This window comes from Danio rerio, chromosome 4 (assembly GCF_049306965.1).
Source record: "Danio rerio strain Tuebingen ecotype United States chromosome 4, GRCz12tu, whole genome shotgun sequence".
NCBI lineage: Eukaryota > Metazoa > Chordata > Actinopteri > Cypriniformes > Danionidae > Danio > Danio rerio.
In genome coordinates, this window is record NC_133179.1 from 69,090,260 (window position 1) to 69,109,189 (window position 18,930).

An 18,930-nucleotide genomic window follows, 5' to 3' on the forward strand; every position below is an offset into this window, starting at 1 on the left:
ACTAATTTGTGTACTAAAGTTCACATGCAGAAACAAAACAACAGCAACGTGTTACTGTTAGTTTGACTCAACCAACTATGTGTAAGCTAGCTACATGTTTTACATCTCACTCACGGTAATTTTCTTTTACTTTTTATGTCTATCTTTAGCCTACATAATGCCTGTTCTAATCCTTTTATTTTTAATAATTTAATATTTTTAAATAATTGAATAATGAATTTTGCAGCAACATTTCAATGTATGCAACTGTCCAAAAGAAAATTTAAGTCTCTCTTTAACTTTTATTTTTAATTTTAAAATCGCTTTGAACTCATTTACATTAAATAAAATGCAATCCTATACAGTTGAAGTCAGAATTATTAGCCCCCCTGAATTATTCACCCCCCTGTTACTTTTTCCCCCCAATTTCTGTTTAACAGAGAGCAGATTTGTTTCAACACATTTCTAAACATACTAATATTTATACATACATATTCTAAACTGTACAACAATAGTCAGAAAGCATGCTGCAAAATCTGGGGATGATTAGAGACTCTAGTTATGAGCATAACAATAAACAAGCACAGTGTCTGATACCAGTAAAGCTTTATTACCTACATTAAACACTCATTTACTATGTCTTGGTGTTAATAGTGGCATCTCAGACCCACAGCTGTCATCTACTAACACCAATAAAGTTTGAATAATATGCTTTAGTTTTCCACATATATTCAATGTGTATATTATAACTAGCGCTGTCAAAATTAACGCATGCGATTAATTTTAAATAAATTAACGCGTTAAAAAAAATTTACGCAATTAACGCAGTTCAGGTTTTTTTTACTTCCTGTAATAAATTAACGCGTTAAAAAAAATTTACGCAATTAACGCAGTTCAGGTTTTTTTTACTTCCTGTTGAGGTGGACGTGTGTTCAACATGCAATAAATGTGGATAAGACCAAGGAAGCACTTTTTAAAGGCAAGTTCCAGTATAAAACAATTAGTTGCATCACAGGTTATCCAGAGTTTCATGCAATTTCGGGTGTTTCATTTTTAACTTTCGACATTTGTTGTAAGTTGATACCGCATGGCGAACAGAAAGAAAATCCTCCAAATTTCGTGACTCGGTGTTCCTTTAAGGTAAGGTTCCTTTTAAGGCTACACGGTAGAATTTTAATAAGAGTATTATCTTAATCATATTAAAATTGAAGTATTGGTGTCTTATGTAAATGTAGTCAGAACGTCTGGTGAAGTCGCGAGCTGTCAAAGACAGGGCATTACTCTGCCTTTCAGCATGATCCCTCCAAGTTTAGCGTGTTTCCTCATTAAACGCAACGAAGGCGCATGCTTCGCGTTGTTGTGTCAGAATCCTTGTGAAATACAGTAATACTTTAGGACGCTTAGTTTAGGACGCTTAGCAAATTTGATGAACGTGATCATTCGTGTTGAATCTGAGGGGAGTCGCTCCAGTATGGAAGGCCGTTGGGGCCAAAACGTCTGCAGCGCGTTGTGTGTGTCTGTCTGTGTGTGTGTCTGTGTCAGGGGTGGAGTGAGCGACGTATCTGAGTAGGGGCGAGAGGGGTGTGCAATGTATTTAACAACCGGTTTGCGAGAGATTATCATTCATTTGCGGGCATTTGGGAGTCTCTGTGCACTTGCGGGATACTCCTAGTCTTAGCAACTGGATGAATGTAAAGGAGGATTAAGCAAAATTGTTTCTACTCTATAACTAATGTTCTCAACTCACAGCAATAAAACTTTACAATGAGTGCAACAGTTTGTATTCTATAGTTTATTATTATAATTTTCCATATCTGCAATTCCTGTATTTTGGTATTTTTTTGCAGTCCACTAAGAATCCAACATGGAAATCAATGTTTTCTTTATTGGCATTGATTGTTTTGAAATTTAAATGTCATTAACATGCCTGTGTTTTCATTTTTGTAATAAACATGGCTGTCAAGCCAGGATCTTGATGGTTTATTGTGGGTATGTTATTTACATGAAGAAATCTGTGTTACAAGTTAAACAAAAATTCCATTAAACAATTATATTTTTAATTTAAATATTTTTTTTCTTGCGTTTACATTAATTTTACATTTAAATAGGCAAAATTACAAGTTTCAGTATTTTATATGCGATTAATCACGATAATTTTTTTTAAAAAGGTGCGATTAATTACTTAATTTTTTTTAATCGATTGACAGCACTAATTATAATCTATAAAGTCAGTCAATGTGTTATAACCCTTGTAGCAGGAGAGCCATCTGTATGTGTGAATGAAAGCTGGTGACATTTGAAATCTGTAGACGTGAATGAAAATCAAGTATTATGAACAGTGTTCGTCATGCAACATTTTGTATAAGATAGCTATAAACTCGCAGATATTTCCACACATAGAAAAGTAAGCAGTCTCTTAAGGGCGTCACACACCGGATGCGCCACTCTGTGCCGCAACACGGTGAGCACATGACAGTTGAAAGTATTGCACACCAGACGCGCAAATTCCCATGCTATTTATAATGAAGCTAATTAGATGGCGCTCTGTGGTGCGGCAGAAATATGAACAGTGTCCTGAGTCGTGGCTGGGCGCCGCTGACTTGCGGCGCCGGTGTGTGTACCCTCATAGAAAACAGTGTTTAGAATTCTGAAATGAATGGCGCGACGCGTCGCCGAGTGGCGCTTCTGGTTTGTGATCCCCTTTAGGGTGCGTTTACACTTGGTTCAAATGCCTGGACCGTACCCAAATTCGATTGCCCCCCCCTGCTATCTTCTCGGTTAGTCTTTGTTCAAACTGTTGTTTTACCTTCTGAACTCCGGTACGCTTGCGTCTTCACGCTGCTATTTTGTTTACGGCTGTTGCTCGTTGATGGTCACGAAGGAAAAGCGCCAAAATGTAAAGACTTTCACTGAATCTTTTGGTTTTGGACATACAGGTACCAAGGGGTGGGGAGATCAGGAAGGGTTTACAATTTGGGACAACCACAGTTGCGCTTTGTCAATGCACACCCCACTTAGCTATTGGCGTTTAGTATATTTGAGTATATGATAATACAAGCTTTGCAGTATCAGGTTGGATTGGGAAGCATCGGTGCTCAGTCGTTTTCAGATCTCTCCAGAGATGTTCAATAGGGTTCAGATCTTGACTCTGGCTGGGCCACTTTACAAAGTTGTCCTGTAGCCACTCCTTTGTTTGTTTTTCGTTGTATGCTTAGGGTCGATGTTCCATCACCCCAGTCTGAGATGCAGAGTAATCTGGAGGAGGTTTTCATCAAGGATTGTTTTCTATTTTCTGCTGCATTCATTTTTCCCTCAATCCATGCCTTTTAGTTCCTGCCACATCCCAATCCAATGCTCTTTATTGATGGAAGCTGAAGAGTGGCTCTAACTAGTCACTCTACCATACAGGCTCGATTGGTTTAGAGCTGCAAATATGGTTGACCTTCTGGAAGGTTCTCCTTTGTCCTCAGAGAAACACTGGAGCTCTTTTAGAGTGACCATCAGGTTCTTGGTTTCCTCCCTGACTAAGGCCTTTCTTCCACAATTGCTCAGTTTGGCCAGGCATCTCTCTCAACAAAGTGGTCTCAAACTTTTCTCCATTGATGGAAGCTGAAGAGTGGCTCTAACTAGTCACTCTACCAGGCTTGGTAAGTTTGGAGCTGCAAAGATGGTTGACCTTCTGGAAAAATTTCCTCTGTCATCAGATAAACACTGTCAATCAGGTTACTCTTCTCCTCCCTGACTAAGACCCTTCTAACAAAATTGCTCAGTTTGGCCAGGTATCTCTCTCAACAAGGTGGTCCCAAACTTTTATCTATTGATGGAAGCTGAAGAGGATGCTTGATTGATTGGTTCAGAGCTGCAAAGATTGGTTGACCTTCTGGAAGATTTTCCTCTGTCATCAGAGAAACACTGGCCATCAGGTTATTGGTCTCCTCCCTGACTAAGACCCTTCTTCCAAAATTGCTCAGTTTGGCCAGGTATCTCTCTCAACAAGGTGGTCCCAAACTTTTATCTATTGATGGAAGCTGAAGAGGATGCTTGATTGATTGGTTCAGAGCTGCAAAGATTGGTTGACCTTCTGGAAGATTTTCCTCTGTCATCAGAGAAACACTGGCCATCAGGTTATCGTTCTCCTCCCTGATTACGACTCTTCTTCCAAAATTGCTCAGTTTGGCCAGATATCTCTCTCAACAAAGTGGTCCCAAAGTTTTATCTATTGATGGAAGCGGAAGAGGATGCTTGATTGATTGGTTCAGAGCTGCAAAGATTGGTTGACCTTCTGGAAGATTTTCCTCTCTCATCAGAGAAACACTGGCCATCAGGTTATCGCTCTCCTCCCTGACTAAGACCCTTCTTCCACAATTGCTCAGTTTGGCCAGGCATCCCCCTTAACAAAGTGGTCCCAAACTTTTAATTATTGGTTATTGGACTTCACTGTGCTCATTGGGACCTCCAAAACTCTTTCTATACAACTGTAAAAATGGTTAGTGTTTATTTAAAACCCTTTTCATGTGGAAATTAAGACTTCGTTTTTGCGTGAAACTCTTTCCACAATGTTGGCAGGTGTATGGCTTCCTTCCAGTGTGGACATTCATGTGGGTATCAAGGCTTCGTTTTTGAGTGAAACTCTTTTCGCACTGTAAGCATGGGTAGGGTTTCTCTCCAGTGTGAACGCTCATGTGGGCTTTAAGGCCTTCTGGTTTAATGAAACTCTTTCCACAGTGTTCACAGACGAATGGTTTCTCTCCAGTGTGGATGCTCATGTGGATATCAAGAGTTCCTTTTCGACTGAAACTCTTTCCGCACTGTTGGCAGGTGAAAGGCTTTTCTCCGGTGTGGATTCTCATGTGGGTGTCAAGACTTCGTTTTTGACTGAAGCTCATTCCACACTGTAAACATATGAAAGGTTTCTCCCCAGTGTGAACTCTCATGTGAACAGCAAGTTTTTGTTTTTGAGCAAAACCTTTTCCACACTGTTGGCAGGTGAACGGTTTCTCTCCAGTGTGAATTGTCATGTGGATATCAAGACTTCGCTTTTGACTAAAACTATTGCCACATTGTAGGCAGGCGTGAGGCTTCTCTCCAGTGTGGACATTCATGTGGACTTTAAGGCTTTTTTTAAAACTGAAAGACTTCCCACACTGTTGGCAGCTGTACGGCTTCTCTCCATTGTGGGAATTCATGTGGACTGCAAGGTTTTGTGTGGATTTTTCTTCCATCTTTAACTCATGCTGTTTCTCACATTGATCTTTCTCTTTGATTTCATCCAGCTCTTGAGATTCTTCCTTCAGCCCTGAAGCAATAAATGGCACAAGCAGCAAAATGAAAACCACCTAAGGCATCAAAACCCAAAACATGCATGCTAGATATCTAGCACCAAGCAAAGAGTTTACTGCAAATGAATAAAACAAATCCTTTTTTTTGTAGTAAATCCATGGTAATCACAAATTAACTGTGGTTTTTAAAACACTAACCATAATATTTGTTGTAAAACTATGGTTAGCCATATGTTAATCTGTTACTACACTTGTACCAAAGCCATAATCACCCTGCAGCTCAAGACTGGTCACTTCAAGAAACTAACCAGGGCTAAGACTGGTCAGTAGCTGGTTGGGAGACTGCATGGGAAAACGTGGTTGTTGTTAAAAGTTTTTGTTCAACAGGGGGGTGCTCAACCTGTGTGGGTCCTAATGCCCCAGTATAGTGATGCGAACAATACTGAGAGATGATGCCAGTAAGCACCGTCTTTTGGTTGAGATGTTAAACTGAGGTCCTGACTCTTTGTAGTCCCTATGTAAAAGTAGGGATGCACCGACCCCGATACTTGGATCGGATATCGGTTCAATACCGCATATTTTTGCTGGATCGAGTATCGGCCCGCTGGCACTGATCCAAATCCGATCTTGCATGTGCGCTATATTCTTTGTAATTTGTAAGCGAACAAAACCCACAAAGGTAGCCTATTACCAGGCACTGGAAATGTGTCATGTAGGCCTACCATATCCCAAATGTTCTGAAGCCATTCTATAACTTAATGTGAAGCACAGATAAATATTCACCTAGTTAAATTAATGTTCAGAATTTGTGCTTCGCCTGTCAGTAATTCTCCATTCATTCACAATTCAAACTGTGTGTTGCGTTCATAACAACATGAAAAACTATGTCTTCCTGTTAGTTTTAATAATCAGTGGAGAAATAAATTTAGCTCTGAATTAAATGGGTTCATTTTGACCCGTAACATGGAGTTTATTGCTGTTTCTACATCATGTTGCGCTGTGTATGTTAGACCAGCAGATCGCATTCGCAACACTGGGTTATTACCTCCTCTTCACACACAAAGTAGGCCTACCTACGTGCACCGTTCCGTAAAATAATTCTCATAAAGAGTTTATGTTCTCTCTTCCTTCCGACTGAGTTTATTCTTTAGAGGTGAACACGTTAAGTGCTGCTAAAAGTTTGTAAAGCCTGGCTCATTGTGGTCAAAGTATTAGATTAAATGAATAAAAGTGAAGCTGATGGCCCGGCGCATATGAATTGTCATTAACAGAAAATGATTTAGCCTAATATAGTCTACTCTGAAACAGTAAATATTTCACTGTAATTTTATATATATTATTAATATTTTCTTTAACAGACCTTTTTTGTCAGTTTGTGCGCTGAAGCATTTTAGCGGACCTTGTTTTGAACTAGAGATATGCGCGGGACTAAATTTTGAATCCCGCTCCCGCCAGGTTTTAGCCCGAACCCCGCTCCCGCTTATATTCAGCATTTGTTGCCCGCTGCCCGACCTGCCCCGTTTTCTACCCGCCCGATCCCGGATTAGGGATCCGTTTAAACCGCGCCCGATCCCGCTAAAGAGCAGGGGGAGAACAAAATCGAAATCCACCCAGCTATACAGAGTCCAGACAGCCTATAACAAGCTGTCTGTATAAACACACACACACAAGCACCAAGCACACACACACACAAAGCTTTCTCTCTTTTCTCTCTCTCTCTCATTCGCGTGCGCGCACACACACACACTATAGAGCTGCACGATTCTGGCTAAAATGAGAATCGCGCTCAAATTTTGCTCAAAATTAAGATCACGATTTTCTCACGATTCTGTATTTGTAAAATAAAGGTATGGTAAAAACAAAGATATGGCACAACATCGATAATAATATTATGTGTAGGTCTACTGGTTTTTATAAATAATTCTATTCTACTTATAATAATTCTGATGTTGAATTATTATGTTTGAGATATATGCTTGCAATCTGTCATATTAGACAATTTTATTCGCTGGTAAAATCAGACATTTGCCATTATCAGATTATATTCAACAATATATAGGCTAGAGTAGTTATACTGACACTGTAAACATTTATTTTCATGCACAACTGTGTGTTCGCTATGACAGAAAAAACATTTAAAATGCTTGTCGTAATCATAACTCTAAAATATGATATGTTCGTTTAAATGAAGTGCACACTTTCGGTTTCATTTTGACTGCTAAGTGCTTGGCGCGAGGCTCCCAAACGATTATGCTGTGCCACAAGTTGAATATTACTTACAACTGTATTACCTGTTACTCGCAACATATGCAGGTTCTGTTCACTAAAATAGACGCGCGCGCATCTGTGATAACAGCTCACGGTCAGCAGCTCACTTCACGTGTGATTTCCCGGCCGTGAAAGCATCGTTATATGTAGACAAAAATGACATTTTTAGGTGAAATATACCTTATAAATACATTATGTGACTCATTCAACATCATTTGGAGGTGTCCATGCCACTGAGCAACGTATGTGAAACAATGAAATAACTCGTCCAGCTGCCTTTGCTTCTCTCCTGAACTTAAAATATGATTGGCAGAATCGTAGAAATGCTGGATTAAGATCGTCTAGGGGGTCGAATCCAGATCGCAATCTTTTAATGATTAATTGTGCAGCTCTAACACACACACACACACAGCAACAAACAAACAAGCTAAACACAGCATTGCGCTGTTTCAGTCACACACATAATGTTACATTTGCGTGCTCGCTCGCTCGGGAGTGATATTGCTAGACTGCCCGCTCCCATCCCAAATTAAACCTGTTACCGACCGCTCCCGGGGTTTATTCGGAAATTTATTCCCGCGCTGCAGAAATCTGGTCGGGTCCCGCGACTGAATGCAGACCTCTATTTTGAACTTCACCTCAAATATTCTTGTTTATTTTGTGCATAACTGACCAACAAAAAATACATTAAAATAACCAACAATTTTTACCAAACGAAATTAGTTTCAAAAAGATAAATTAATGTTAAAAGATATAGTTTAGTCTGCTTCAAACCTGCAGAAAAAATATCACGCTTTGCTAAAAGGCAGGTTATTTTACCAACGATTAGGGTCAATAGTGGAAGCCAAGTACAGATTTCAAAGGAAAGTCCTAATATTAAAAAGGAAACATAAGCTTGACCACAACAGATCAGAGAACGAATGCTCAAACAATGTAGCCTATAGTTTATAGCAAGCATCATGTTAGTACTTAGATTGTGCCATCTATCAAAGTAGGCCTATAGGTCTGTATAAATATTTTTTTAAGCACCAGAACTATAGAAACCGTATTAGGTAAAAATAAATGAAAAAATTAAAAATTGGCACAGTATGAGGATCTGTATCGATCCATACTCAGAATTTGGGTATCGGGATCGGATCCAAAAAAAAATGGTTTCAGTGCATCCCTATGTAAAAGATCTGGGAAAGTTTATAAGATCTGCAGCAAAACTCTATGGCGTTTGCCATGTAACTACAGATTCTGTAAAAAGAAGAGGATGTTAGAAGAGAGGGAGCCACAGTGGAAAGAAGGGTCTACACTGAGGACCAAGAAAAAGATTACAGAATATGTGAACAGGGCGGCTGATACATCTTATGAACCATGAGATACGGAATAGAATAGAATGGAGAATATTTACGTAATGCAATCTTCCTCAATCCTGTTCCTGGAGGAACATATGGAGGCATAAACATGACAGAGACCTGACCGTGAAGCTCAGCCTGTTCAATACAAGTTTGTGTGCTAAAACGTCTGTATTAAAGTGCGATCACGTCAAACACCCTGAAAACAGAAGGTGCGGCAGACTGCCTTTTTGTTGACTTTATTAAAGTGCGGTGTGCTGCGCTTTTTCTGTTGCTAGGCTACAACTGCATCAAGCGTCTTGGCGCTGGAGTGTATGGCATCAGATGCTTTTCCACGCAGAGTTTACTTTTTACAACTGCAGAAAAAACAAGGTGCATAAGCAGCCTGCAAAACACTGTCAATAGAAAGCCATTTTATTAAAAGGTGCCTCTCACCACAAAAAAGCATGTTAGCTGTGTTTAGCTGTGAACCTTAGTGAGTATCCTTTTTAAACAATCAAACATATTTAATGTTTAACAGCTGAGAGACACCCATGCACTAGGTCACATATACAGAGGAGCCACTTGCCAACAGGCAAAACCTTGGAGACCCAGGCCAGAAGTGGCCCCTGAGGGCTGACCGACTTTGAACCACTAATGGCCTGTTCCACTGAGAGTTACAGTACGGTACGGGTTGGTACAGGTCAGGCTTCTACTTCCAGTGCCAAAAGGGTACCAATGTTACTCTTTTGGTGGGCGTGGTGTACGACAGAAAGTTTCAGTCGACGTCATTCTCGCTCGAATAAATGTCTACAGTAAAGCTTGCTTTATACACAAAAATACTTGTTTATAAATGTTCATTAATAACCTTTCTATGAACATAATGTAACGTCTACTGTAACGTCTGCAATTATATACAAAAAAAAGCGACATATGAACACATACAGCCCCTTAAGCTGCCTTTCCACGGCATACGACAAGCGACAGACCGGAAGTCATTCATTTCCAATGGAGAGTAGTCCGGGAGCTGCGTGGAGTTTCGATCATTTCCGTATGCTAAAAATTCAGATTCGATTTGAGCTGTGGATACGTTAAAATACTTGAACACCTGCGACTAGAGCGTATGCGACCGGCTGACTGGATCTGACTGATGTATTCCAGTTTTACAAGGCTGACAAATAGTAGTTTTTTTTTTTGGTATTTTTTATTTTAAAAAGTCCATATTAAAAAAAACATTAATATTCATAAATGAGTCTCCACATTCTCTCCAAACGTTTTAGAGGTCTATGAGTTTCTTGTATTCATTCAATCATAGTGAACGCATAGAGAATAAAGACACTTTATTTCGGACACCACGAGAATCAGCTTCTCTTCCATGGTGCACGACAACACTGAGAAATCCGTGTATTCCGACAGTCGTGTCCAAATGTCGTGTGCAATGGCGGCTTTACAGTCTCCGATATGTTACCAATTACAGAAAAACTACACACAGCATACATTTAGTCCTTATTTGGGTTCAAAAACAACACGCAACAGTCAGTGCAAACCTCTCATCTGTATCTGTAATCTTCACAACCACATGTAACCTGTTGTGAGAAAGTATTTCCGTCATTCCGAGTTCATTATAAAGGTGATGAGAATAGTTAAACATGGCTGTTTGTTCATGTGTAGGTTGCTGAAGGAATCATTTGCTCCTTTGTTTTTTCGCGATTCACTCTCGCGTTTGTCCTTTTCTGAAAGGATCGGGCATCAGAAGCGCTTCAATAATCACACACACGTTATTATCATCAGCTCAAGAAGTTTGTTATTTCAAATATAGACACGCTCGCAAGCTCTCTGGAAAAAGTGAAACCGCTCACGATTTTAGACGGCCTTGTAAACAATTACAGGGCAGATTCTGCACTTCTTCTTGGCTTTGTGGCTGTTCATCATGATGACAGCAAGGTTTTTTGAGCTCGGCTCGACCATGGCTTTTACTAATTGTAACCATTGTTACAATGCAATGTCTCGGCTGTGTGTTTGAAAATGGCGCTTCCTTTGTTTTCATTCTCCTGCTTGTGGACACGCTGGTGACATATCTTTGTAAACCGATAGTGTTCAGCTACGTGGAAACGGCCATAAAAGCATACCGAACTGTACCACTCAATGGAAACGGGGCATAAAGTTAGTGACAAGCTACAAACCAATTACAGTGACAGACCACTGCAGACCTAATGGACCGTTTCCACTGAGTGGTACGGTACAGTTTGGCTTGGTACGCTTTTATGGCCGTTTCCACTATCAAAAGGCGTACAGAACCGAACCGTACTACTTTTTCGGCACCCTTTCGCAAGGGTACCAAACATGAGAAAGGGTACCAAAAGGCGGAGCTAGACGCGCAGCTGAATGCTATTGGTTTACAGAGATTCGTCATTCGCATACGCAACAAGCCAGAATGAAAACAAAAGAGCCGCCATGTTTATAATACACAGCAAGAGATTACAGCGGAATTAAATATACACATAATGACTGTAATAAAGTTTACGGCCCTTTGGCCGCTGGGAAGAAGGAGGCGGAGATCCGACGTAGTTTAAAATATTTATTAATAATATGAACGGCAGCTCCTCACGGAGACTGCCGTCTAAACCAAAACAAACGGACGGCAGCTCCTCACGGAGACTGCCGTCAAACTGAAAGCAAAAGTAAAATATGTTCGGGCCTGGTCCTCTCTCGGCTTCCTCTGCCATAGTTCCTGCTTTTATGGTCCAGAGCTCCTTCCGTGGGATCCGAGGCAGGTGCGCACCGCAGGTGTATCCACTTACGTGGTGGCCTCACTCCGTTCCCACGGCTCTCGGCCACGCCCCCTCGCCACAATAACGAGCAATGGTCGGTCCGTGCTCAAACAAACCTTGCCGTCGTCTTGATGAACAGCCACAAAGCCATGGAGTAGAGCAGAATCTACCCTGTGCCTTTTACGAGCCAGTATGAAGCGAGAGTGGTTTCGCTTTCTTGCTTGCGCTCGCCGCGTGTCTATATATGACATAACAAACTTCTTGAGCTGATGATAATAGCGTGCGCTTGATTATTGACGTGCTTTGGAACCAGATCCTGTCAGATACTGACAAACGCGAGAGTGAAGCGAGGAAAAAAAGCACATTATTTCTTCAGCAAACGTGAACAAACTGTCTTGTTTTAATTTTTATCATCATCTTTTGGACTATTATGAGTTGGAATTGATGGAATGACTCTCTAACAGAGGCTACACGTACTACTGAAGATTACAGACACAGATGAGAGGTTTTCACTGACTGTAGGCTATACTTTGTGTTGTTTTGAACCTAAATAAGAACTAAATGTCTGCTGTGTGTAGTTTTTTTGTAATTGGTAACATATCAGAGACTGTAAGGGTCTGTATGTGTTCATATATGTTCATTTATTCATTTTATATAATCGCAGATGTTACAGTAGGCTATTTTGCACTGTCATTGATCTGCAGTTATAATCAAATCCTGTTCATAGAAAAGTTAGTAATAAACATGTATACAGAAGTATTTATGTGTGTAAAGCCTCTGTTTTGTGAGAACTGCTTTTCATGTGATCTGTGAGCGACCAACTTTATTGTAGACATTTCCTCGAGCGAGAATGATGTGACTGAAACTTTCTGTCATACACCACGCCCACCAAAAGGGTACCCTTGGTAGTGGAAACGCAAGCCTGATAAAGTTGACCTTATGGTACCAGTCAGTGGAAACGAGTCATAAGGGACTCTCTGAGCGGCCACACCTCTCATAAGGTATCTGCGCAAGGAGATACAAATACTGATCTGCTCTGCTGGTCGAACACCTGCAATGACTTCTCGTTTGCCATCTTCAGGCTGAAAATAACGGCTAATGTGGACAACACTTTATCTTTAGCTGTCAAATGTCCCGTCTAGTCTTAGATTTTAACTTTGAGATTTTAACTGATTTTTATCCAAGGTTATCATTGGAGATTTAACAGATTTTTTAACAGATTTCTGTTGGCTAAACATAAATTAAAACAATGTTAGCATATGCTATCTTTAATAATGAGAAAAAAACTAGCCAATTTTGTTCTTTTGTCCGCTAGTTTCATCTCCTGGTGTTTGTTTTCATAGTGTAGGTGTTCAGGTGTGTTGCATGGCTTTCCCCATGATGCTGCTATGGCAAGACCTATGTTGTGGGCGGTTGGTCGGGCTTCAGCTATGATACAAAAAGCTGTTGGCGTGTAGGAACTATTTTTGACAGAAGAACTTGGCTTATCAACTTTGTTTTTGCCTAGCTCATCAATAATGTTTGCATAAGTGGTGGGCAATTCACAAACCGATCTTCTAAATGAATCGGTTGAACCAGTTCACCAAACTGAACTGCATAGTGTGGAATGGTTCGCATCTCCAGTAAGAACTTGCCCACAAATTACTTACTATTTAACATGCCTGACACCCCCTCTGACTCAAAGTAACCTAATTTCCAGATGAGTGTCTCAAATCTCATTCTCAATATAGAATCAGTTGCTGCAGTTTCAGACCAACAGTACAGAATCAAGAAATAATTTCTTTTGCATACGTCAGTGTCTTTTTTATTTTTTTTCTTCATCTCGGCTTTTAACACTCTCATCCCAAAACTACTTCTGGCCAAATTAACTCTCTGTGTCCACCTCTGTTTGTCAGTGAATCAACAGCGTCCTAATGGATAGGCAGCAGCTGGTGAAGCTGGGAAAATTCTTATCCAGTACCCACACAATCAGCACTAGTGCCCCTCAGGGGTGTGTCCTCCCCCCACTGCTCTTCTCCCTGTACACCGGTCCTACACCACCCAACCCGCTCCGAGCTGGTTTCGAACCGGCGACCTTCCTCATGGGAGTCGGTTGCTCTAACAAGGAGGCTAAAGACCATGGGCTCTAGCGTCTGTTGCTTGAGCACCTTTACGGTTCAGAGGAGTGAGGTTTACCTGCACAGAACTTACTAGCTGGCCTCCGTTACAACTGAACTACAAAGGACTCCTCAGTTAAGATCCTGAAGTTTGTACACGACACCACACTTATCTGACTCATTCAGGGTGGTGACGAGTCTGCTTACAGACATGAAGTTGAGGAGTTGGCTGTCTGGTGCAGTTACAACAACCTGGAGCTCAACACGCTCAAAACAGTGGAGATGATAGTGGACTGCAGGAAAACCCCCCTGAGCATCATGGACAGCATTGTGGCAGCAGTGGAGTCATCCAGGTTCCTGGGCAGCACATCTCTCAGGACCTGAAGTGGGACACTCACATTGACTCCATTGTCAAAAAAGCTCAACAAAGGCTGTACTTCCTTCGTCAACTGAGGAAGTTCAACCTCCCAAAGGAGCTGCTGAAACAGTTCAACATTTCCATCATTGAATCAGTCATCTGCACGTCAATAACTGTCTGGTTTAGCTCAGCTACCAAATCCAATCTCCGAAGACTACGTCGAATAGTTCGGACTGCTGAGTGAATCTCTGGTACAACCCTCCCTACTATCCAAGAACTGTACTTATCCAGAGCGAGCAGAAGAGCTGCCAAAACCACTCTGGACCCCTCACACCCAGCACACTGCCTCTTTGAACTTTTACATTCTGGTCGACGCTACAGAGCACTGCGCACCAGAACAACCCGACACAGAAACAGTTTCCTCCCTCAGGCAATCCATCTCATGAACACTTTAAAGGATTCGGATTTCTGCTTTCCAATCGGTCTCCTCATGGACCAACGTTTATCCTTTTCAACATCCTGTTTCTCAGTATTTAACTTTGAATTGATTTTAATTAATGAATAAGTTAACACATTGCTTAATATAAGAATGTTCAGTGCATTTGCCTGTCTCTTTATACCTATTTTCAGGAGCCAGCAAACTAGGTCAGCTGAACGCTATTGGTTTACAGAGATACGTCATTCGCTTACACAACAAGCCAGAATGAAAAATTACAGCGAGATTACAGCGGAATTATATATACATATAATAACGAGCCATGGTCGATCCAGGCTCAAACAAACCTAGTCGTCATCTTAATAAACAGCCTCAAAGCCATGGAGTAGAGCAGAATCTACCCTGTGCCTCGTAGTTTTTTACGACCCAGTATGAAGCGAGAGCGGTTTCGCTTTCTTGCTTGCGCTCGCAGCGTGTCTATATCTGAAATAACAAACTTCTTGAGCTCATGATACTAGGTCAGAGGTCACAGAGACCTTGAGTGGAACTGAGGGCTGAGGACTGGAAGCAACTGTTTCTATTGTTATTTCTACGAGTTAATACTATCTAAAATGTCTAAAAGTGATTTTACTGTTTTTACGGTTAATTATTTTAAAAGTGATTCCATTTTTTATTCAAGATAGACTTTGTGTAGTAAGGATATTACAACTGCCTGAATGTAGATTCTACCGGTTTTTAACCAGTTTTGATAAAGACGGCTGAGAATACACTCAGCCTTGGATAAGAAACAGATTATACTTTAAGTGTGTGTGTTCTATTTGATTGTAGATCCGTTTCACAGGTCTGGAGTCAGCTCTAATCAGTCTAAGGGATGTCTGACGTTTATGCTTAAGATATTGTTCAGAATATACGCACAAACCCCACGTGGAAATTTTCCTAGTCTATCTGTGTTTTAACCAATCAGGTTAGAACACCTGTATGTGTGACGCAGTTAATGACGTTATGTGAGAGTATAATTGTTATTGATTAGTGATTGTAAGCAGAGCGGTCTAGGAACTCATTGCGAGTGTTGAAGCTGGCTTCTGTTGATGTAACTGCAAACTATCTTCAGTAAACTTGATTTATTTATTTAAATCTCTGACTCCGGCTCTTCTTCATCTACCAGACTGGTCATTCTTTGGGTCGAACTGTAAACTATCCCTACAACTTGATAATACTAATCGTGGAACCAACATCACTACTTGCCACACACTTTTATACACATGTACACTTATTTTACAACACACTTTACATGCCAATTTGCACATAACAGCAACACAGTTAACATTGTTGTAACGACTGGGGGGAGTGACACTCACAACAGAAGGTAAGATCCAATATGCAGGTTTATTCAATGTCAGGCAAGCAGTGGTCATCAGGTGCAAACGGGTATCTATAGACAGTCCAGAATCATGAACGATAATAATAATAATTCCTTACATTTATATAGCGCTTTTCTGGGCACTCAAAGCGCTTTACACACAATGGGGGGATCTCCTCATCCACCACCAGTGTGCAGCATCCACCTGGATGACAAGACGGCAGCCATTTTGCGCCAGACCGCACACCACACACCAGCTGATTGGTGGAGAGGAGACAGCGATGAAGCCAATTGGAATATGGGGATGGTTAGGAGGCCATGATGGACAAAGGCCAGTGGGCAGATTTGGCCTGGATGCCGGGGTTAAACCCCTACTCTTTTCGAAGGACATCCTGGGATTTTTAACGACCACAGAGAGTCGGGACCTCGGTTTAACGTCTCATCCGAAAGACGGCGCTCACTGAGCAGTTTAGCGTCCCCGTCACTATACTGGGGCATTAGGACCCACACAGACCGCAGGTTGGGCGCCCCCTGCTGGCCTCACTAACACCACTTCCGGCAGCAACCTAGCTTTCCCATGTGGTCTCCCATCCAGGTACTGACCGGGCGCAGCCCTGCTTAGCTTCAGTGGGCGGCCATGTGAGAGTTGCAGAGAGCTAGCTGCCGGCAACGATAAACAGGCAAAAGGTCGAAAGTCAGGCGGCTAAACTAGAGAACAAGGGTGACAAGGCTAAGGTCTAACACGGAGAAAACAAGACAGGGAAACGCGTTGTAATGATGCAAACACAACTCGGCAAACTGGAAGCGTGAAAGAGTGGCTTATGAATGGAGTGATATCAGTCTGTGACAAGGTTCAGCTGGTGATTGCAATCAGGATAGATGAATGAGCAGGCGTGCGTGTCTGGGAGCAGTGCATGTATGAATGTGTAGTCCTGGGGAATGCGGAAATGTAGTCCTGAGAGTTCGTGTGAGAACCAGCGATCTCTGGAAAGCGATCGCTGGTTGTGTGACAATTGTATATAGTAATACACCTGTACATACACTTGTCAATGTGTATATTTGCATTCACTACTTACTTGTTTTTAAAATATATTTATTATGGGTTTTTTTTTGTCCTGTCTCTGTAATTCTGTTGCACTGTAGAAGCTCTGTCACGTAAACAAATTCCTCAAATGTGTGAACACACCTGGCAATAAAGCTCTTTCTGATTCTGATTAAATACAGTCAGATTGTTGTAATCCTGCTGTGCTCCTTACAGAGCCAAATGTGTAAATACTTATTATTCAAAAGGGATTTCTTATGATAGAAGTCCTCAAACGGTAGAACAAGGGTGGCCAACTCTCTTCCTGGAGAGCCACCTTCCTGCAGATTTCAGTTGCAACCCATATCAAACATACCTGCCTGTAATTATCACGTGGTGTTCAGGTCCTAATACGTTTATTTCACGCGGCCGCCATTTTACAGAACCAAAGCGAGGCTGCGGTGGGAGGAAACCCGGAAGTATAGGACCAGCACTGTAAACATTGCAGTAACATGCCGTGTACTACAAACCTCCAGCTGTTGCTGAGATTTCAAAATGCAGAAATGGTGTAACCATCACTTTAATATTATTCAGTAAGTTTATTTTAAACAATTAAAAGCAATTTAGCATCAAACAAGATCACAATCTCAGTGATGCGCTTAAGTGTCCTAAGCTTCAGCTCATGGCACCAGTTAAACACCATGAGGACGCTTTCCTGCTTCAGCCTATGTAACCCGGTGAGCGCTAAAACACTGCAGTCCTCTGCAGCACATCCTCGTGTTGTCTGTGATAGTGTTGTCCCGGTACTGAAGTTTTAAACCTGGCTTTTTCCCGCTAACATGGAAGCGCTGCTGAGCGCGGATGACTCGACTGATGTTTCACGGCTTCACGGTATCTGTGTTTGGTTTGCGCTCAGTTTACCGCTCTTCACTCAGTGCAAGCACAGACACACGGACTGGAGCGCGAAGCAGCCGTCAAGATCAGTCGAGTCATCAAGCAGATCGCTCGGCTCGTCTGTGTTTGTGCTCAGTATACATCGGTGGGTGAACTGACGACCTTCTCGGCCAATCACAATCATTTCTGTTGAACACGTGAACACAATGGCAAATCAGCGCTGTTTTAGGAAAGCCATCAACAGTGCCTTAAATGTTAGCGCGAAAGTGCCGGTCTTTCTTTTAATTCAGTATCGTGACGAGTCTAATATAGTGAAAGAATCAGTTTATTAACTTGAGTTTGATTAATGGCATCTAAAACGTGGTTTTGGGAAAGAAAACGTTAGCTAACTGGTGCCATTTCCCTTAACTTAGCTGAAAATGAGCTCTGATATCCCTTTTTACATTCACCATTCATTCAGAACGGACCTTCGGGTCACCCGGAAGGCGGAGAAATTATAAATTTGTGTCGCTTTATCTTCGCTGATAAGATATATAGCCAGTTACAAAACATTCCCATGTAACTCCCAATGATACTTCCGAGTTTCTTCCCACCGCAGCCTCGATTTCGCTTTTGAAAATGGCGGCCACGTGAAATTAGTTTATTAATTGGTTCAGGTGTGTTTGATATGGGTAGCAACTGAAATCTGCAGGAAGGTGGCTCTCCAGGAACAGGGTTGGCAACCCCTGCTGTAGAAGAAAACCAACCTGATTGTTCCTCTGGATCTTCATGTTTGACTGTGAATGTTTCTTCAATCTTCACATCTTCACTCTCCTCTTTAATAAATGCCATCTTTATAGCCGTGTTCAGATCAGTCGCTTCAACAGGAGTTTTTCTATGCGTTAAGGAGGAGAATAATCGACAAGAAGAGCTCAGGTAAGACAATCAGTCTCAGTTAAAGACAGTAAAATAATGTCATTCAATATAAGTTAAAAGAATAAATAAAATTAATAACGCTGTGCAATATCTACAGCAAAAAAATCTGCTTATGCAGATTAAATCCTGAGTGTATTCTGTACTACAATAATATTTAACACACCTATAATGTTGCGGAACAAACATGTCACTAATTGTTATATTTAATCTGATTTTTTTTTAAATAATGTACTT